Source organism: Gekko japonicus, unplaced genomic scaffold (genome assembly GCF_001447785.1).
Source record: "Gekko japonicus isolate JY-2015 unplaced genomic scaffold, Gekko_japonicus_V1.1 scaffold89, whole genome shotgun sequence".
NCBI classification, from domain to species: Eukaryota; Metazoa; Chordata; class Lepidosauria; order Squamata; family Gekkonidae; genus Gekko; species Gekko japonicus.
Window position 1 is genome coordinate 1002244 of NW_015170889.1, and position 23326 is coordinate 1025569.

Sequence of the window (23326 nt, forward strand, 5' to 3'; positions counted from 1 at the left end):
CTCAGTGGTCACAATCCAAAATACAAAGTTGACATACAGTCCAAAAAATATTTACATAATATGTTAAATATATATGCAGTATAAGGCCAGATGTTATGTCCTTATATATTTATATGTATATTGTTGTTCTATAGGATAGGCCTCAGGTATGGCCAATTAAAGTCCACTAATAATTCCAAATCTGGTAGCATAAACTTGCGTGAGTTGACTGTATGTACAAATTTGTACAGGATGGAGTGACATACAGTCAACTCACTTTTGGACTGTATGTCAACTTTGTATTTTGGATTGTGACCACTGAGGAAGGCCCTTTGGGGCCGAAACGCGTTTGGTTCAGTTGCACAGCACTAACCCATCTATGTATGAATGTTGAGAAGTTTTTTAGGTCTGATTGTGAATATTTTAAATGAGTTTTAAGCTTTTTAAAATGTGTACACCTTAATAAATTTTGTATGTTTATTATATGTAGTGTCATTATATTAGGAGTCAGCCAGGCTTATTCTTCTTTTGTTGTTGTTATTCAGTTGCACAGTTGAGTCCGACTTTTCATGACCCCATGGACCACATCATGCCAGTTCCTCCTGTCTTCCGTCGTCCTCTGGAGTTCGCTCAATTTCATGTTCCTTGCATTGATTTCACTGTCCAACCATCTGATCCTTTGTTGCCCCCGTCTTCTTTGACCTTCAAACTTTCCCAGCATCAGGGTCTTCTCCAGTGAGTGCTCCCTTCTCATTTGGTGGCCAAAGTATTTGAGCTTCAGTTTCATTATCTGGCCTTCCAGGGAACAGTCAGGGTTGATTTCTTTTAGGATTGACTGATTTGATCTCCTTGCAGTCCAGGGGACTCTCAAGAGTCTTCTCCAGCACCATAATTCGAAAGCATCTATTCTTCGGCGCTCGGCCTTCCTTTTTTTAAAAAAAATCCCTGGAGGGATGTTTTTATTATTTTTTATAAGACTACAAACTACAAAAGAAATATAAGGAAGGGGACTACAACTAGGGATAAAGAAAAGATACCCACACTAAGACTAAAAACCCAAGAGAGGGAGATCATTTCCGTGTTAAACTAAATGTTAATGCTTTAAAGTTTTGGATTCCAGGGACGTGAAGTCTGTTACTGCTTCCATGATTTCCCCTTCTATTTGCCAAGGAGTGATGGGGCTGGATGCCATGATCTTCGTTTTTTTGATGTTGAGTTTCAAGCCAACTTTTTTGCTCTCCTCTTTCACACTGAGGAAGAGACTCTTTAGATCCTCTTCACTTTCTGCCATTAGAGTCTTTTTTAACAAGGTGCAAAAGCCTTCCATATTATGCTGGCTTAAATGCTCTCCATGAACACTGTATTAATATTTATAGTAGTAGCAAATCAGTCCTGTTTTCTACCCGGCTGGAAGCCTTAAATTTTAAATTCGGCTGGCAAAATGTTCTCTACAATAAGCGGAAACCCAGACTGTATAAAGAAAACTATTCCAATTAATTCCATGCAGCTTATAATATTGTAAAGTTTTATTTATAATATAATATGATCTTTACTAAATGTCCTAGTCATTCATATCACAGTGTGCACTTGCCAGCATGGCATTTCATTTAGGGTTACCAAGCCCCCAGTCAGGTTGGGGTATGCCCCACCATGAACTCCCTTTATGGCTTAACCACAGAGTTTCCATCATTTCCTAGAGCTACCACTGTCACTTCTGGTTTTCCTCTAGAAGTGACATCACCATGCTAGCAACATCCCCCATGTCCCTCCCCCCAACCCTTCCCCCCCTCAAGGCATCAATGGGACACCGTGATTCAGCAGAAACGTACCCCCATAGGGCCATCACCCACCTAGAACAGTTAGTTGATTTGCTATCCCATTCCCATCAGCACGAGAGAGCTAGATAGTTCAAATCCTCTATTTGATGGGCAAGGTAGGTCCAGGGGGCAAGGAATGACCTCCTTAGCAGGGTTACCAAGAAGTTGTCCAGCAAGACTGCAAGCAGCAGCTTCAAGGCAGGATTGCTGAAGCAGCAAAGGAGCCGTCTTCTTTAATTTAGCTCCCTGGCTGGACATGACAGGGACTCCTCTGGAGAGATGGTGCAGCAGCAGCAGAGCACAGACAACCTATTGCATCTGGCCTCAAGCCCGCCCTGCGGCTCCATCTATTCCTGGTGCATTAGCAAAGCTGATTCTACTATAGTCTGGGATCCTCGAACAGAAATAGCAAAAGGGATACTCTCATGCTGCTCAGTGAGAGCCCAGCTTTCTGGTAGAAGAGAAGAAGAAGAGATTGGATTTATACCCCGCCCTTCCCTTGGAGTCTCAGAGCAGTTTACAAACTCCTTTCCCTCCCTCTCCTCACAACAGACACCCTGGGAGGTAGGTGGAGCTCAGAGAGCTCCTGAGAGAACAGCTCTGAGAGAACTGTGGCTTGCCCAAGGTCACCCATCAGCTGGACGTGGAGGAGTTGGGAATCAAACCGGGTTCTCCCAGATTAGAGCCTGTGCTCCTAACCACTACACCAAACTGGTAAAGGCTTCAGCTTGGGCTTGCTGCCTTCTCTATACTTGGCCACAGGGCAATTTGGAAGGTATTCATATATAAACATACACATGCCTAAGCAAGCTGCCCCCCCCCCCAAGAACCATGATAAAGCAGTACTTCCAGGTGCACCAAAAAACCCATGTTTTTGCAGTTTGTTATTAATGTGTGTCTGCACGTCAAGTAACACAGGAGAGGACATGGCAGATTGACTGTTTCAGCAAGTTACACATACACAGTGATCTGTATAAAAACTTGGGAGAAAGATACAGGAATGGAGGATTCCAGATTCATTCGTTCCTGTTCAGAAGCAAGCCTGGTACATTGGAATGCCGTCATTGCAGGGAAACAGTGGAGGGGGAGAATTTTGGAAGCATCCCTAGCTGAAACACGGTAAGCATTCAAAACTCAGGTTTCTGAACACACGAAGTTGCCTTATACAGACTCAGATAGTTCGTTTGTCAAGGTCAATGCTATGTAGTCAGGCGAGCTGCAGGGTCTCCAGGGTCTCAGGTGGAGATCTTTCACATCACCTACTACCTGATCCTTTTAGCTGGACATGCTGGGATTGAACCTGGAACCTTCTGCTTGCCAAGCAGATGGTCTACTACTGAGCCACGGCTAGGGTTGCCAACTCAAGGTTGGAAAAGTCCTGGAGATTTGGGGGTGAGCCTGGGGAGAGTGGGGTTTGGGGAGGGACCTCTCCAAAGCAACCATTTTCTCCAAGGGAACTGACCTCTGTAGCCTGGAGTTCAGTTGCAATGCCAGGAGATCAGCCCCTACCTGGAGGTTGGCAACCTTAGCCATAGCCCCTCCTCATGTTCAAGTCTGAGCACAATCCACTTCTGCTTCTGACAGACTCAGATCTGAACAACACATTCTATAAGAGTTACCTATGGACATTTGTTGATAATGTTTAGGGAAACAGCATCACCAATTTTCCACCATAAAATCCCAATCCAACAATACCCCGGGCAGGCAATGTTCCAAGATTCAGACTATAAATTAGACTTCTTATTTTTTATTTATTTATTTATCAAATTTATACCCCGCCCTCCCCTGTAGGGCTCAGGGCGGCTTACAATCTTGCTGCAATAAAAACATAATATTCCTATAATATTAAAAATATACTATACAGTTTAAAAACCAGTCCGAATTCAAATAAAGTGCTCAGTGTTCTTCGAACTTCAAAAAACCCCAAAGATGACGGACCAAGTCCAAGGAGTTCCCAGTAGACAGTCAATGGCTTCAATGTTCAGATGTTAAGACGTTCAGGTGTTCCTTCTTAGGGCCTCTTTCGCGCCCCCCCACTATGCCAATATAGTGGGGGGGGGGTGGCGGCGGCGGCCCCAACTCGAAAGCCTGGTGGAAGAGCTCCGTCATACAGGCCCTGCGGAACGGCATCAGATCCCGCAATATAGTGGGGGGGGTGGCGGCGGCCCCAACTCGAAAGCCTGGTGGAAGAGCTCCGTCATACAGGCCCTGCGGAACGGCATCAGATCCCGCAGGGCCCTGATCTCCTCCGGGAGCTCATTCCACCAGGTAGGGGCCGCCATCAAGAAGGCCCTAGCCCTCGTAGCGACCAGTTTTGCATCTCTGGGGCCCGGAATAGTTAACAAGTTTTGGGCCCCAGACCGTAGTGCTCTTGGGGGAACATACGGGGAATATTTTGAAGGAGAATATTTTATGATGTGCAAACATTCCCCACGTGTCGCCATTGTACCTGTTTGTAAACATCTTCAGTCCTCCAATTCTGCCTGCTCAGGTTGGGAGCTACAAACAGAGCAGTTGATGCAGAACTCCTAATGCATGAGGCCCACTTTGAAATCGAAACCAGGTATTCAGATGTGGAGAATTTGTGGAAATCCCTTGGCTTCTCTCTCAATGAATCTTTAATGTGTTTCCCAAAGGGGTAGGAGGCACTGACTCTACTTCATGGGAACAGTGCCCCTGAACCACCAGGGCTTCATCCTTCGCTTTCTCACCCCAAACCCATAGACAGCTGCTGCCAGCCAGAGGAGATAGTACTGAGCTATACAAACCAGTGGGTTAATACCAAAATAGCCTTGAGTATTCATTGCAACATTTAGGAGTGGCCACAGCTCAGTAGCACAGTGTATACTTTAGGGAAACCAGGTCAAGAGAAAAATGGTGGGGAAAATAGTGTTGCAGCAATGCCACAATGTAATTTCAGGCACAAACCCAGAGGTGATGTCAGGGCACCTATGCGACACTATGGTAAAACCATAGTTTTGGTGGCATCCTACAGCATTAGGTATCCTACAGCATCCTACAGCATTAGGAGCTGCGCTGGCTCAAGTGGTTAAGACGTTGAACTGCAGGCTGTGGAAGGTCAGTAGTTCAGCAGTTCAAGACCCGGGTGCCACATGATGGAGTGAGCTCCCATCTCTAGCTCCAGCTCCTGCCAACCTAGCAGTTTGAAAGCAAGACATTGCAAGCAGATAAATAGGTACCACTTCGGTGGGAAGGTAACAGCGTTCCGTGCGCCTTGGTGTTTAGTCATGCTGGCCACATGACCACGGAAACGTCTTCGGACAGCGCTGGCTCTTCAGCTTTGAAACGGAGATGAGCACCGCAACCCTAGAGTCGGACTTGACTGGCTTTTGAGCAAGGGAACCTTTACCTTTTTACAGCATTACACCAACATGTTGATGTCACTTGCAAGCACACACCAGAAGTATGGCTGCCAGGTCCCCTTGCTGTCATGGTGGAGGGATTTGGGGGGGGTGTTGGGGGAGGGCAGGATGTTGTTGGGCAACATTCCAATGCGATGACGTCATCCAGAAGTGGCATCATTGCGTCAGCGATGTCGCACGCAACACTCTAATTTGGGGACAAAAACTCTATGAGGTTTTTTGCTTCAAAATTATAGAGTTTGCCCAAAACCCAGAGCGTTACAGGCGATGTTGCCGACACGATGACATCACTTCCGGATGACATCATCATGTTGGGGAAGGTGCCCAACGATGTCCCTATTTGGGGGTGGGGTTTCCCCTGCTGGCCAGCAGTGGATTGCAGCCCCAAAAAGTGGGGGGATCCCCGCTGGGACCGGAGGGCTGGCAACCCTAATCACAAGAGACATCATAGCACTGTCACAACATCATTTTAACATCCCCATCCCCTAAAACTGCCACTGGCCACTACCAGTCAGCTGCCAACCGTAGCCTACTTTGTATGTGTGAGTGGGGATTTGCATAATCCCAGGTTCAATACATGGCTTTTTTGGTTAAAAGGACCCAGGGGTCATTTCCTGCAGGAGTTATGCACCTCTTTTTCTATGAAATGACCCCTGAAAGGACCTAAATCAGAATATCCCTCTTTGCTCAGGAGAGCTGTTGAGAGTTAAAGTAGACCCAAGGAGAAGTGCCACTGAGGAATGTTAGTGGCATACCTGGATGTCCTTCTGAATCTGAGAGGCCAAACCAGAGGTCATTTCGGGGGGATACATGGAGAATCGCAGTTCCCCCGGGGTGAGGTGCGGGGGCGGGGCACACAATGAAGCCCCGCCCCCTGCTTCCGGCAGCCCCGCTTCCAGCCCTCATTCAGCCAGGAGGAGGCAGGAGAAGAGGGAGGGTAAGTTGCTTCCTCCCCGCCTCTCCCCACCCCTGCCTGCCTAGGCCAGGGAGGGCCTTGGCGGGGCTTCCTCGCACTCCCGCTGGCCTTGCAGGTCCACCGCCGGGCCCCTGATGTCAGGGGGTGTGGCATATGCTAATGAGTTATGCTAATGAGTTCCCCTAGCTCTTTTTCTACGAAACGACCTCTGGGCCAAACCAGTGTTAGGGTGGGGGGGAGAAAGTAACCCATGAAGTTTGGGTCCTCAGTAATAACCAGACCCTTGCAGTAGTATCTGATAAAGTCTTCAGTTAGGGATGCCAGCCTCCAGTGGGGAGCTGAGGATTACCTGGAATTGCAGCTCATCTACGGGCTACAGAGATCAGTTCCTCCAGAGAAAAGGGATGCTTTGGAGGCTGACCTCTATGGCACCGTCCCCAAATCTCCAGGAGTTTCCGATCCTGGATTTGCAACTTTACGGAGCTGGGGGGACCCGACAACCCTAATTTCAGGGCTCGGAAGAAAAATTGAGAGGGGTGCGATGATGGATCAAGCCTAGCTAAATGATGCACACGCTCCTTCTCTGTTCTGAAGATCGGCAACAAAGATCCCATCTGCCCTACGGCTAAATAAATATATAAAATCAAGCCCACAGATGAGCGCGTTTTCATTTACTAGCAGCTGCCGGCAAGAGAGCCTCCGCGCCCTCGCATTCCTATTAACCGCGCCGCTGCTGATTTATTAAAGGCTAAGACACATCAAAACAAATGCTTGTGACATCACTTATATCGCTGTTTACAGCGCTCTAATGGGGTTACATAAAAGGGCAACATGGCTGAGATGGGAGGTTGCTTACGAGCTGATCGAGCCGAGGGCAGAGATCTGCCCCTTCCTCCCTCGTAAAACCCTGGAAGAGGCAGCCCGCAGAGACACAGCAGGCAGCAAATCGGGAGGATTTTGCATGCTGCAGCCATCCTATTTCAAGCCCCCATCCCCCTTTTTTAAAAAATCACCCATTTTGATTTTGCTCCTCCCTTCTTCAGAGCAAGGACGCTGCGGGCTGAAGGCAGGGCATGGCCCCCAGCATGAAGAGTGTTCCCTCTAAGCTGAGTTAGTGTGAGCTAGCTCACAATTTTTCAGCCTCTGGCTCACACATTTTTGTGTTCGCTCACGAAGGATGGCTCCAGAACAAACTAATTTATGCAGTAGCCAAATGGCTCGCTCACAACTTTAATGTCAGTAGCTCACAAAGTAGAATTTTTGCTCACAAGACTCCACAGCTTAGAGGGAACATTGGTTGCGGTGCTCGTCTCCGTTTCAAAGCCGAAGAGCCAGCGCTGTCCGAAGACGTTTCCGTGGTCATGTGGCCAGCATGACTGAACACCAAGGTGCACAGAACACTGTTACCTTCCCACCGAAGTGGTACCTATTTATCTACTTGCAATGTCTTGCTTTCAAACTGCTAGGTTGGCAGGAGGTTCTCTCAAGAGCAGTCCTCAAAAGAGTTCTCTCAGCCCTACCTACCTCACAGGGTGCCTGTTGTGGGGAGGGGAAAGGAAAGGAGATTGTAAACCGCTCTGAGACTCCTTTGGATAGTGAAGGGTGGGGTGTACATCCCATCTCCTCTTCCTCCACCAGCAGCCCACTGAACTGAGTTGCTAAATTCCAGGTGGGGCCTGAGGATCTTCCAGAATCGAAACTGATCACCTGACAACAGAGATCAGCTTCCCCGGAGAAAATGGCTGCTTTGGAAGGAGCACTCTGGGGCGGTGCACCCAGCTGTGGTCCCTCCACTCCCAAACCTCCAGGAATCTTCCAGCCCAGAGTTGGCAACCCTAGTGCTTTGTGTCCCCCCCCTCCCCTCCCCAGGAATGACTGTAGATGTGTTACCATGGAAGTTATCTCATGAAGAGAGAGGATGTTTCTAAACCGTGCCTTGCCTTCCTCCTTCACCAAAAGGACTCTCTTGCATGGTGTTTAAAAGAGTGCCAGCTCACAAATACAAGCCCCTTGATCAGCAACAATGAGCAGGTTCACCAGGTATACCCCAGCCACCTGCCAGATCCCGGTTGGGAAACTGCCTTGGGAGGTGGTGCGTGCTCCTTCGCTGGACGTTTTCAAGCGGAGGCTGGACGACCATATTTTGGGTATGTTGCAGGGCCATGGGTCATTTCCTGCAGGAGCGCACGGGAACGGAGTTCCGGCAGTAAAGAGCCCAGGGGGCGGGCACATGCAACAAGCCCCACCCCCTGCGCCCAGCAGCCCTCAGTCAGAGCAAGAAGCAGCCAGGTAAGTTGCAGAGCCCCCCCCCGCCCCTCTGGTCCAAAACAGTCCAGTGGAACCTTTAAGACCAAGTTTTATTCAGGTACAAGCTCTCCCTCCTCTGCGGGGACAGATCTGCATGTTTCCCCCCTCAATAGCTAGCAACCCAAAACAGTCCAGTGGAGCCTGAGCGGTGGGTGTTGCCTTCTGACACACTTCCAGTGATGTCAGGGGGTGTGGCATATGCAAATAAGTTGTGCCAATGAGTTATGCTAATGAGCTCCTGCACCTCTTTTTCTATGAAATGACACCCGTGTAGGGCTATCTTTCGGCTATGCTCCTGCAGAGCGCAGGGGGTTAGACTAGATGACCTGCAAGGTCCCTTCCAACTCTAACATTCTATGATTCTATGAGATTTGGGGATGGAGCCTGGGGAGGACAGGGACCACAGCGGGGTACAGTGCAATAGTCTATCGTCCACAGCATCCATTTTCTCCAGGGGAACTGATCTCTGTTGTCTGGAGATGAGCTGTAATTCCAGGGGACCCCCAGGTCCCCCAACAAGGCTGGCATCCCTAACAGTGAGGAAAGCTGATCCTTTCGCCTTATGGGTTTCTCCAGGAATTCACGCCCAGTGATTTTGGAACCCAAAAATCAAGTCATGGCTTCTCAAAAGCCATCAAAAGGCCCAGCGATTCAAAATATTAAGTTGCTCATGTATTTTTAAAAAATATTCTCATTTAAACGTAGATTTTGACCTTACTCCTGAAACATTCATCAGTGAATTACGTATTTCAGTTTTTTATGAACGAGCTATCGGTCCTTCACACTCCGACATTCCTTCACTGGCAAGAATTATTACCTGGATGCTGCAAGAATATAGACTGATTCTCGGTTTGTCACATTTTCAAAACAGGAAGGGCGGCTGGTGGGGGGCAGGGAGAGCATCCCTCAATAATTTAAGACGAAGGAGAGAGAACTCTCCAGAAATACCTCTTGAATCTGATGACAAAGGAAAGGTAATTTGGTCTGAAAGAGCTCTCAGCCTTCCCAAATAAAGAGACAGTCTGGAGATTCACAGAGGCCTACATTTCTTGATAATAACCACAGGCCATTAAGCAGGATGGGGGAATCCAACTCACCAATTGCCTGGCTCCTCTCTCTTTATCTTCATCGTTATTCAATCAGCTCTCCTCCCCCAGTAGTTACTTAGTCTCTCGCTTATGCCTTTTGATGCTGTTTAAGAAGAACACACTCGGGGATTGGGGACTCAGAATGGAGTTGCATTTAAAAAAAAAAAAAAGATGCATCCCTATCCAAATTGGACTCCGTATCTCCACTGTACATTGTACAAAGCCCAGACTTCTAGGATAGCAAAGGAGGCTTTTGCATGTACACCGATGCTCAGCTGTAGCTAAACGGGGGACAGAGAGCATTTTTGTACCACATTTTATTCTACCTTCAGAGAAGGAACTTGGAGGCAGCATAGATAGTTCTTCCTTTCTCCCTAGGGCTGCTAACTCCAGGTTGGGGAATTCCTAGAGATTTGAAGAAGAAGAAGAAGAGATTGGATTTATACCCTGCCCTTCACTCAGAGTGGCTTACAATCTCCTTCCCTTCCTCTCTCCACATCCTATGAGGTAGGTGGGGCTGAGAGAGCTCTGAGAGAACTGTGACTGACCCAAGGTCACCCAGCTGACTTCATGTGGAGGAGTGAGGAATCAAACCCAGTTCTCCAGATTAGAGTCCACCACTCTACACTATACCACTACACCACACCATAACAACTACAGAACTTGGTGAAGATAGAGTCTGGGGAAGGAACTATTAGTAGGGATGTGATGCCATAGAGTTTACCCTTCAAAACGACCATTTCCTCCAGGGGAACTGAGGTCTGTAGTCTGGAAACCAGCTGTAATTCCAGAAGAACTCCCAAGCCACACCTGGAGGTGGACAACATTACTTTCTGCCATTTGTCCTCACAGTAACTCTGAGAGATGAATCTTTCAGTCTAACCCATCTCTCAGAGCTGTTGTGAGGAGGATAAATGGCAGAAAGTAGATTCTCCAGTATAGAGGTACATCTTACCAAGCAAGCATGCATCCAATAGGCAGCACCATACCTCAGACTATAGCTCCTCCAGCTCAAGGACCTTTTCTTTCCATGGAAGAGCCACTTAAGTTACAGAATGCGCCTAGCTTCACTAGCAATAAAAAGGTAAAGGTTTCCCTTGCTTGAGATACAAATCACTGGTTCCACAGGAGGCAATTTAAGAGGGAACACAAGGTCTTATTATATAGCCTAGTTGTCTGGCTCTTGCTCCATACACCCCAGAGTCTGTTAGGGTGGCTCAAATTCCCAGCTTCCACTTAAAAAGAAAAAGTAAGTCTCTAGTCCTTTCACACACAGCAACAGGAGGCAAAAAGCACAGGCAACATTCTGTTCCACCAGTTAGCAAGAGAGAGAAAAATACATACTTCTCCCCAAAGCCAAACAGACATCAAGTCAGGTTCCTCTTGGCCTGTTTTCCAAGGACAAGTTGGAAGCTTTCTTGCAATCCAAAAGCTTCAGGAACCAGCTTCCCAATTCTCATTTCTGGTTTCCAGTGCTGAGGACTTGCAGCCTAGCTAGCTCGGCAGGTTTGGAAGACGCAGTCCTCTCGTTTCCTTTTCCTAGCTTCAGCTGGACTCCCCAATTTTGATGCAGCTGGGCCAGCTCTCTTTCCTAGCCTCTGCAGGTTTGCTCAGCTGTCTCTCTCCCCTCGTTGTTCCCTTACCATGGAAAAGCTAAGACGAGACACGACCACAAAAACTCTAATATCAGAAGTAGGCTCATGTGCTCCAATGTTCCTGTTTAGCAAGGAAAGTCCTTCTTCTCCAGGAGATGTCATTGTTAAATCACTTTGAAGGGATTCTGGGGGAAATCCCTTCATGCTTCCAAAGCCTCAAGAATCAGGGGATAGGAAAGAAAGCTAAGGGACAGTACCCTTTGCTGCCGAGGAGGCAGTTAGTCGCAGTCAAAAGGCAACCCTATAGCTCAATAAGATGTTCTTCATTATTTTTTAGAAAAATGTTAATGTGTATCACACGCTTAATTTCAACTATAACCTTTCCCCAGCATTCTAGGATAACTGAGCAAGTGTGTTTAATCTGCCCATAATTTTCTACATTTACAACGTCCCATAGTGAAAGTCTAGTTCATCATAGGGGTTACCAACCTCCTGGTAGTGGCTGGAAAGCTCTCGCTATTACAACCAACCTCCAGGCGACAGGTATCAGTTCAGCTAGAGAAACTGGCTGTGTTGGAAGATCGACTCTATGGCCTTAGACCCCACTGAAGTCTCTCCCCTCCTCAAACCTTGCCCTCTTCAGTCTACACCCCCCAAATCTCCAGGTATTTCCTGACCTGGAGCTGGCAACCCTATCCATCATGGCTTGTGCATATCCAAAAAGCTGCCCAAAACAGAAGAGTCCCCTCTCCCCCTCTTCAGAGTTTTTATAACCCCCCCTTTGGGATGGTCTTCCTGTCCCAAAGAACTAGCTTTCTTCCTTTCACTTTAGTCATCCGAATTTATTATGGTCGCTACACCAGCCATATACATATAGTTATAATAAAAGTTTTTAATGAACATACAGAACAAATATATATATATATACAAAATATACAAAAATAAAAATTTAGAATTAAAAACCTAATTAAAATACAGTTTCTGTAACCTCAGTATCAGCGCACAAAATCTAGCTACTTGATAAGTGAATCACTTTAGTGTTTTCAGCTTGGTGTGAGTTACTAGCGGAGTGAGGTAGTACTCCTTTAGCATAACTAAGAGCTTGAAGGCTCTGTGCTGGAGCTTTACAGTTACTATTTCGAACCCCCTCCCTTCTTTCTCTCAGCTGTCATTCTATAGCAGGGCTCCTGTCCATGGACAAAGAACAGTCTCAATAACTGAAATATTGGGGTGAATTTTGGGGTGGAGGGTGTTCCTCCACAGTTTACATTAATGGGGAGTTAAGTAAGACACACAATTTATCCCTAACAACTCGGGCAATTAGGCAACAGTGAGAAAAATAGATCGTCCCTCCCTTTATATTTCTTCAGAATTAGTTAATGATTTGATCATTGATTTTTCTCCCAAATTATATCGTAAGTAATTACATAACTAGAATTATCAAAATTACCTTTCTGTGGTCCATGTTATTTCACAGTTGTTCAAATGAAATAACCTGGTCATTCATTATAACACTAATATAGCTAGTGATATTATAGCGCGTCTAAACTGGTATACCCTAGAGTCGGATTCGACTGGCTTTCGAGCAAGGGAACCTTTACTTTTACCTTAAACTGGTATACTAGAGGTAAAATTGTCTCACACCAGGTCCCTTCTTAGAAACGCCAGAAGTTAAATCCCAGAATGAGATGGCAGAGGTGACAGGAGAACACAGTAAAAGATGTATGTTTGCATTAGAGAGCAGCATACTTTACCTTCCCTGGTTTGTCCCCCAACCAGGAGAGACTGCCCCAGAGGGGAGGATTGGCAGCTCCCAGTTGCCAGGTCCCCCCTGCCCACCAGCTGGGTATGGGGGTAGGGTTGCCAGCTCCAGGATGGTAAACTCCTGGAGATTTGGGGATGGAGTAGGGTTGCCAGGTCTGGGTTGGAAAATACCTGGAGACTTTGGGGGTGGATCCAGGAGATGATGGGTTTTGGAGAGGGGAGGGGCCACATCATGGTACGGTGCCATAGAATCCACCCTTCCAAGCAGCCATTTTCTCCAGGGGAGCTGATCTCCGTCAGCCGGAGATCAGGTGTAAAAGTGGGAGATCTCCAGGCCCCACCTGGAGGCTGGCAGCCCTAGGGTGGAACCTGTGGAGGACAGGGACCTCAGTGGGGTACAATACCATACAGTACACCCTATAAACGCTAAAACATCCATTATCTCGAGGGGGACTGATCTCTGTAGTCTGGAGATGAGCTGTAATTCCAGGAGATCCCCAGGTCCCACCTGGAGGCTGGCACCCCTAGCTGGGGCCTACCATTTTCCTAGAATGACAACTGATCTCCAGACTAATATCAGTTTCCCTGGAGAAAAAGGCAGACCATAGATTCTAGGTGCAATCCCTCCCCAAATCCCCCCCCCCCCTTCGCAGGCAGTGTCCCCAAATCTCCATGAATTTCCCAGGCCTAGTCCTGTGATGGTCAGACATGGGAACGAGTAGAACAGCCAGTGACTTTCTGGCTCTCTTTAGCCCTGCTTACAGAGACCCCCCCCAAAGAGGAAGATAGGTATGGGGTTTGTGGGGACCAGACACAGTGGAGGAGAGTAGGATTGCCAAGTCAATTTTTCTTACCCACGGGGGAGCCTCGCCGGGCTCTGGGAGCCGTCCGTCGATCACGTTGAAGGCATGGCCCCGATCGTCGGAGGAAAAACCATAGAGTTTTCCCTCCAACGATCGGGGCCACGCCCCCAACGTGATTGACGTGGTTGCGTCACCTCTGGTGACACAGCCATGCTGCGCTTCGGGGGCCGGAGTTCCCCCCGGGGCCCGATTCCGCGGTGGTGGGAATCGGGCCTCCGAAGCGGGAGTTTACCCACCCCCCGCCCCCACTTGGCAGCCCTAGAGGAGAGGCCATGTCTAGTGGAGAACACTGGAGAGTATCTTGTCCCGAGCCTCCAAAAAGCCTAGATCCAATCCTGATGCCCTGCCACAAGCTCTTCAGAGGAATACTGGTTGTGTCAGACTGCCTAGTATTATACTGTGGTTAGAATGTCAGACTAGCATCTGGGAAACTCATGTTCAAATTTCCACTGTGGCATAAATCTCGCTCGGGTGGCCTTGTAGAAATCTCTCAGCCAAACTTGTCTCCTGGGGTTAAACCCTTGTCCTATACTCCCTGGAAGAAGGACAGAATAATAATGGACTACAGAGAGATAAAAAAGGCAATAAATAACAAAAAGAAATACCGACTTAGCTTTAAAGGGGGGAAGGGGGGTGGAGAGGGGGAGAGAGAGAGAGCTGTCTTTTGTACCCAACTTCACATTCTGACATTCTCTCAAATATCATTATTTAAAGCCTCCTGATGGCAACACTGAGAAAATGAACTAAGCACAGCAGGTTCTGTCTTCCCCCAGGATAGTTTGATAAATTGTCAGGGCTATGATTTGTGCTCAAGGAGGGAGATTTTCAACAGCTGAGCTATGGCCTTCCACTATCGACTAACACCCTGTCGCTCTCTCTTCCCTTCCAGAGCCCCACCAACTCAAAAAGGAGCTCCTGAATTTTCACATCTACACTGAGGTATTTTTTCAATCAATAAGCAAAAATACTGAAAGTGGATATTGGTTCTCATAGCTCCTGAGGGCCAAAGTAGACGTGATGGTTCCAGTTTAAAGTTATTTAAAAATCCTGTGAGGCAGGCTGAGGCGCTTTTGTCTGCCCCCCCCCGCCTTAATAAGTATCAAAATGCCCCCCTATCACATATAGTTGGTCCCTCATTCATCTCTGAACTGTCACTCTTCTGAGTTATAGTAAATACTGACATGTACGCACAAGTTTCTCTTTTTTTAATAGTAGTAATAATTATATTTATTTAATTGCTTCCAGCTCCACTCATTAGCACTCAGAGCACTTTAATTACCACAGTAAAAATCACATAAACATCCAGCTGAAACAGATCTTTAAAAGGAGGGAGGAGGAGGAGAGGGAAAATGTACTAAGTATATGGAGGACCGGCCTACTGTCCTAGGGTTTCAGCTCTGGGTTGGGAAGTACCTGGAGACTTGGGGGTTCAAGCCTGGGAGGGTGGGGCTTGGGGGGAAGGGACTCTTCAGCAGGGTATAATCCCACACTCCAAAGCAGCCATGTCTCTAGGGAAACTGATCTCTGTCGCCTGGAGATCAGTTGTAATTTTGGGAGATCTCCAGGTCTCACCTGGAGGTTGGCAATCATACCTATGAACCTTTCTGCTACCTGAGGTCTTCAAGCGAGTCCCTTTTCTGGTGTCTATCCAACTGAGGATATGGCAAACTGTACATGCGTACAGAACAAAATTTGGGAAGTTAAAAAGGACGAATCCTAATGCCTCTGTGCCATTTTGCAAACCAGATCAGATAATTCAGAACTCTGAAATCCAGGGCACTTTTTTTAAAAAAAATTGAAGTTATCACTAGCTTGGGCCTGCTCAGCTTCAGATCTGGAGCTACGTCAGATGCAGATCATTAGTTGCTGTATCCACACAGAACATGTACAAATAGGACAATAATCTATCATACACATACTAATTCCACATTTCAGGTCCCATCACACTCCTGATGATGCCACTGAAAATGTAACATGTGCCCAAGCCCATCCCCAGAGGGTGCCAGTGGAACTAGGGTTGCAAACTGAACTAGGAAATTCCTGGCAATTTCAAGGTAGAGCCTTGGGAGGGTCTGGGGATGGGAAGGACCTCAACAAGGACCAGCGCCATAAACTCCACCCTACAAAGCAGTCATTTTCTCCAGGGCAAGTGATGTCTGTCATCTGAAGATCAGTTGTAATTCCAGGAGATCTCCAGGCCCCATCTGGAAGTTGGCAGCCCTAAGTAGTAGTGTTTGTGGCAGTGGTGACCAAGTCTCTTTTAGGCTTCTACTGGTTTCCTACCAAGGCTGCATCCCAGATTCCAAGGTGTTAACAACATAAGAACATAAGAGAAGCCAATGTTGGATCAGGCCAAAGGCCCATCCAGTCCAACACTCTGTCACACAGTGGCCAGAAATACCAGGTGCCATCAGGAGGTCCAGCAGTGGGGCCAGGACACTAGGAGCCCTCCCACTGTTGTCCCCCCCCAAGCACCAAGAATACAGAGCATCACTTGCCTCAGACTGAGAGTTCCTATCTATACCTTGTGGCTAATAGCCACTGATGGACCTTTGCTCAAAATTCCATTTTGAAGTTGTCCATGTTTGTAGCTGCCACCACCTCCTGTGGCAGTGAATTCCATGTGTTGGTCACTCTTTGGGTGAAAAAGTACTTCCTTTTATCCGTTCTAACCCGACTGCTCAGCAATTTCATTGAGTCCCCACGAGTGCACGTGTTCTTAGTAGTGACGCATGTTCCTGAAGAACTGCGTGGTTCTGCCCATAGGACACCCAAGAACCTGCTACTGCAGCATTCAGGGCATCAAAGAAGGAGGAACAGAAAACTGCAAAAATGTCTCTTGCCACCTGTCACCACCACCAAGAATATTTTATGAGAGGAAAAGGGATGGATGCAGCAGGTGGGGTAACTAATGGTATTGAGGTTTTCAACATCAGGATTGGATCCAGGTGGTGTTTTTGCTCATTACCACTAAATTCCTCTCCCTACTACAGCCCCCATCACACATGCCTTTTCTCCACACAGGTGCCATGATCCTCAGTGGAGTCTTTTTGATGGGCAAAAGCAGGGGTCTCCCACATTGTGTCCGTGGGCATTAAGGTGGATGCCAACACTTGTCCTGGCATCCACCAAGTGTTTTAGAAAGTGGGTGGGGCCAGGTGGCATTTTTGCTCAGCAAGGTTTCTGATCGGCCATTGGAGATCTGATTGGCTATGCAGATTTTAAAAAACATTGATTTGGCAGCAGCTGCCAGCACAGCGCAAGGATCTTCACTGTGTGACTGATTTTGTGGCAGCCAGTTTGTGGCTGCACCCACCACAGTGTGTCAGGATTTCAAAGATGCCGACAGGCTCAAAAAGGTTGGGGACCCCCATGTTGCCAGCATCCTCAGCCCTGAACCCAGAGTGGTCTTTCCTGAGAGAGAGAGAGAGAGAGAGAGAGAGAGACCCCAAAACAACCTCTGAACCTCCACAAGCAGTGCCCTATGAAGCCAGGCTTGGCTTAAACAGAGGTTTTTGCTGGGAGGCTAGAAGAACCACATCTTGGCTGAGAAAACTCAGGTCAAAGAGAATTCTTCAGGCTGGCTGCACTGCCAGGCATCCTTCATGCAAGCAACCCCTCCCCCAATGTCTATCTGGTCAGCTCAGTCCAAAAAGGAGTAGAATGGGCAAGTCTCTGCCCTTGCCTTAGGCATCTTCTACTGACCAAATGGCTACTGACCAAATGGTACCTTTGTCTGTCAAACGTACAGACAGGCAGGGACAAAGAGCCTCTGGTCTGTGCTATTGTCATGAATTAAGTATGTTGCATGTTTCCATCCCCCTCTCCTGTTTCACCTCTGTCGGGATTCTGAGATTCAAGATCGATGGTCGTTTTGCAAACACAAGAGTTGCATTAGTAAAAGAAAAATATCTTTACTACAAAACAAAATAAAGCATGGGTAAGGTACTTTGGAAAAAAAAATAACATGAAAAGGTTACATACTTGCAGTTACTTTCAGTACTACTTTGCTAACAGCTACATCTTTCTATCTATCTGTCGAGTTCTAGAGGGAGCTTCCTGTCTGCTTCACACAAAGAGCCATAAACCTTGTGAATACATTAATGCTAGATCAAAGCATTTCCACAAGCAAGTTATTAGTTGACCAATACAAAGGTTACAGGTCACTTCATTAGGCTAAACAACTCCCACAAACTTTCCCGCTGTAGAATACATTATGTAATGTAACATCCTGTTTCCACTTAACTCTGTCATGACTGAAGTGTAAGCAACTTGAAACTCCAACAACCTCTATGGCAGGGAATGCCTTTGGAATAATCCTCTTATTCCTGTCTCCATATATTTGTCTAAGATATCTGCATTCTTACATCTATGCCAGACCTATCAAAGTAAACATTAACTTTCCATGTCTAGTGAATGGTCACCCATTCAGGTTCATCCTGCCACAGATTAAGAAACATCACTTCTTTTGTCTGGCACCAGGGAAACGCCAGACCACTCTATTGTTCCACAATGGACACCCCCAGCCCAACCATCCAACACCTGGATTAATCTCATTGTATCCAGACTCTACCTCTCTGGAAACTCATTAGTCACATCAGGCCATACCCCTCCTGATGCCATGCACCCCTGGGACTCATCAGTGGCCCAGGTAATCTATTGTTCACACCTGAGACCAGCCCCCAAGGCCTTCCATTGGTCTGCATTGTTTTCCAATGTCTATAGCCATCAGCACATGGCCTCAGACGGTGTGCCTCTGCCTTGATGCCAACTGGCAGTCCACCCCTAAACCTCTGGGTTTAGGCCATAATCCTTTCTTCATGGACCTCTGCACAACTGGACAGGTAGTATCACCCCATAACTGACCCCTCTATTAGCTATCAATCACCTCTGCTTTCTTAGTTCTGTATTGTGTGTGTGAATGTTTGAATATTGTTTGTATCCTTGAGAATATTTAGTAAAGAAATCATTATTTAGTTACCCAGTCTCTGTGTCCATTCCTGGGTTCTTGGGAATTCTAACTCCAATATAGACAAGTCTGATCCTATAGTTATGCCAATTGCTCATTAATATCATAATTCCCCAATCTATTATTAAGAAATAGAGCAATTTGGCTAACACCTAGTCAAAGGAGATCCCTTCCTCCCTTTTTCACCAGCTGAAAAGCTGGTTGGATGCAACCCTGGGTCTCACCTTTGGGGGAACTGAAGAAGAAGGAGAGATTGTATTTATACCCAGCCCTTCACTTTGAGTCTCAGAGTGGCTTACAATCTCCTTCCCTTCCTCTCCCCACAAAAGACACCTATGAGCAATGCTCCCTCTAAGCTGTGGAGTCTTGTGAGCAAAAATTCTACTTTGTGAGCTACTGGCATTTAAGTTGTGAGTGAGCAATTTGGCTACTGCATAAGTTAGTTTGCTCTGGAGCCATCCTTCCTGAGCTAAGACAAAAAAATTGTGAGCTGCAGGCTAAAAAACTGTGAGCTAGCTCACATTAACTCAGCTTAGAGGGAACATTGCCTGTGAGGTAGGCGGGGCTGAGAGAGCTCTGAGAGAACTGTGACTGACCCAAGGTCACCCAGCTGGCTGCATGTGGAGGAGTAGGGAATCAAACCCAGTTCTCCAGATTAGAGTCCATCACTCTTAACCGCTACACCAAACTGGCTCTTAACCACTACACCAAAATGGGTTCAGGTTTCAAAAGGCTCAGGAATTGTTCACCATTACAATCCCACTCACCCCCATTGATAAATATTTGTGCCATCACTCACTAGCCACATTTTGAAGGGGAACACAATTCACACCCCAGTAAATGTGGATTGTCACATTTTGTGCTCAGGTATCTGTGGTATAAAACTAAACCATCTTGCAAGAAGCAGTTCTTAGACATTCAAAGTTCTGTGGGGAAATTTTAACAAGTTTTGGGGGAAACACCCAAACCCTACAAGAGATTGTGGGGAAATGCCTCAAGATAAGACAACCTACATGGGTGACAGCATATTGGCAAACTTCTCTCTGTTCCACTGCCTCGCGGCTCTCTCCCTATAATCTCAGGAGTCCTCAAGAGATGTCTGCTTGCCAAAGGAAAGAAAAGCAAAGCTGAGCATTTACAGTTTACCAGGTAGATGACAAGAGAACCACATGTCTACATGAAGCAATAGAGTGCTTTCTCTGTCAGAAATCCAGCTCCCCGGAGAAACACAGGCAGAGGTTCTGACACAAATCCATACCTGAGTGGTAAAAGGCAAAACCGCCTCAGCGAGACAACTCTTTAAAAAATAAGTGAACTCACTCTACAGAGTGATACATGGAGGGCCCAGGGTCTCTTTCCTGCTGACAAGGATATGGAACAGCTGTGCAAACACAGAAGCAGAACTGGGGGGGGGGGTTTTGATTCAAACTACATGGCATGAAATAGGCTTCCCTTGATGTAAATCAAGGGACGTATTGCAAAGAATGTGGCAGTGACAGACCCATCTGGTATGATACCTCCATATGCCATTGACTAAAAACATCAGGAACATCCAATAACAGCCAAGTTCAAACAGTGATCTACTACATCTTCATCCAAGGAGCTCAGAAGAGAGTAAATTAGGGTTGCCAACCAGTTCGGTTCAGTTCAGTTGACCTTTGTTGGCATAAAATACCTTTAAAAGGACTACTATAAGAAAAAATATACATTTAAAACCATGTATGGCCAGACATATAAAACATAAGGTGGCATAAAACAATTACTCATTGGAAGTTTTCCTGATGTAGCTTTATCGCTGATTGTAAAAACATGGCTACGTTCATTGATATTTCCGGGACAGAGACATCTAAACGACGGTGCACTTTTAAAGCATCAGGAAGGTTCGTCATGTTGGCTAGGATAGGATTTAAATATCTAGAACGTAAAACCACATAAAATTGGCAATGCAAACAAAAATGCAAAACAGTTTCGATACATCCAGCATTGCAATGGCAAAGTCTATCCGCATATACTATTGCTGATGGTAGGCTCTGTGCTGTTGCGGTGCTTGTATACCAGATAGATATGAGGCCATTCAGCCTACCGTAAGGGGCATCTCAAAGTTCAGGGCGGAACAAGATTTATTGGCTAACCAGTAGAAGCCTGGGGGGGGACATGTGGGGCGCCATTGGCAGAACAGCATTACATCACTTCTGGTGAAAACCTGGAAGTGATGTCACACTTCTACCTGAGTTGCATCAATTAATTAACATTAATTCTGAGTTTTCTCTGGAAGTGTTGTAACACTGTTACATCTACAGTGATTTTTTAAATTTATTTTTCTCCTACTGCTGAAGAAGTGCAGCAGGAAGTGGGGATTACCAGCGGGAAGTCTTCTGCCATAGCAGGAAACCTGGCAACCAGTGTTCCCTCTAAGCTGAGTTAGTGTGAGCTAGCTCACAGTTTTTTAGCCTCCAGATCATAATTTTTTGTCTCAGCTCAGGAAAGAGGGCTCCAGAGCAAACTAATTCATGCAGTAACCAAATCGCTTGCTCACAACTTTAATGCCAGCAGCTCACAAAGTAGAATTTTTGCTCACAAGATTCCACAGCTTAGAGGGAACACTGCTGGCAACCTTAGAGTAAATGGTTCTGTCCTTCCCAATTCTATCCTCACAGCAGGTATGCTAGGCACTGCGAGGCAGAGAGAAAGAGAGCCAAGATCACCCAGCAAAATTTATGGCTCAGTGGAGCTTTAGCTGGCTTTCCCTAGTCCTAGATTGACATCAGTCAGACCAGTTCGACACCTGTAATGTATATCTCAACAGATTTCACAGCTTTGTTAAAATATTTATATGTGGTTTTACTCTTGTTTTTAATGTTTTTATTTTTTGCCACCTTGGGGAACCTAAGTTGGGTGGAAAGGCATCTTTAAAATGCTAAATGAATCAACGCATGACACCTCCAGTTCTAGGAACGACAGTTCCCAGTGGGCAATACGATCATGCATTTACCCACATTCTGAGGCGAAACAGAACTTCCGGAAAACAGACAAGTTCTCCCTCCCAAAAAAATCCTTGCTGAGGAAGCTTTTAATTATCAAGTTTCTGCTGAATAGAGTTTGCCCTTCACTAGCTCTGGATGTCTATTAGCAACTATAAATAGCAGGGAAAGATACTCGTATCGTGTTATCTGCTTTTCATATTCCTTTCCAATTTTATCTTGCCTGCTCCTTACCTTGTCGTCTTTGGACACAAATGACCATGTACTTGGCCTCTTCAGCTGAACAGACTAATTGGTCCGTTTTGGCGGGAAAATCTTCCTCACAGTAAAGAAGAAGCAAGGGTCCGCCATAGGCCTCTCCAACTGAACGGACTAATCAGTCAGCCCCTGTGCCAGTGTTGGCTAGACCCTTGCCCACTGACTCATTCCCTAACAATGACCACCATCAAGACCATTTTAGCCACATCTCCTGAGAGGAGCCACCTCTCTGAGCCAGAACACACAGCCCATCTTCAGTTGCCAGAATGCCGCTTGATACACAGGGCCATTCTTGGCAACTGAACATAAATGGAGTGAGATGAGGAATAGTAAAGGTAAAGGTAAAGGTCTCCCTTGCTCGAAAGCCAGTCGAATCCGACTCTAGGGTTGCGGTGCTCATCTCCGTTTCAAAGCCGAAGAGCCAGCGCTGTCAGAAGACGTTTCCATGGTCATGTAGCCGGCATGACTAAACACCAAGGCGCACAGAACGCTGTTACCTTCCCACCAAAGTGGTACCTATTTATCTACTTGCAATTTCTTGCTTTCGAACTGCTAGGTTGGCAGGAGCTGGAACTAGAGACGGGAGCTCACTCCATCTCGAACTGCTGAACTACCGACCTTCCAGAGCCTGCAGTTCAGCGTCTTAACCACTTGAGCCACCGCATGCTACAAGCATGGACGGCTTCAAAAGGGAATTAGATAAGCATATGGAGCAGAGGTCCATCAGTGGCTATTAGCCACAAGGTATAGCTAGGGGCTCTGGGGCAAGTGATGCTCTGTCTTCTTGGTGCTTGGGGGGGGGGGCCAACAGTGGGAGGGCTTCTAATGTCCTGGCCCCACTGCTGGACCTCCTGATGGCACTGGTATTTCTGGCCACTGTGTGACACAGAGTGTTGGACTGGATGGGCCTTTGGCCTGATCCAACATTGGCGTCTCTTATGTTCTTATAATATGAGGAAGACAATACTGCTAAAGCTGGGAGATCTGCAGAGACAGAGGCTGAAGTCTGCTGGCAAAGACCAGGCTGTCCACTTGTTGGCTGTCAAACATCGCCCTGCTCTGTTTGCCATGGTTGCTGGGGGGGATTCCTTAGGTGGGGGGGAGTGAGTGTGGAGTCTGTGGCTGCAGTATCTTAGAGGTGTAATTCTTCCGAAGAAGCCTTCCTCTCTCCCAGAGGAAAGTCCTTGAAACTTTCGGTGCCAGCTTGCTTCTGTAGATAATGGGATTGTATATTTCCCAGGTGAAAGAGGGGTAGAGTCGCTGCGGCTAGGCGGACCAGGGGTCATTTCGTAGAAAAAGAGGTGCAGAAGCTCATTAGCATAATTGATTAGCATAACTAATTTGCATATGCCACACCCCCTGACATCACCGGAAGTAAGAAGGCAACACCCACCGCTTAGGCTCCA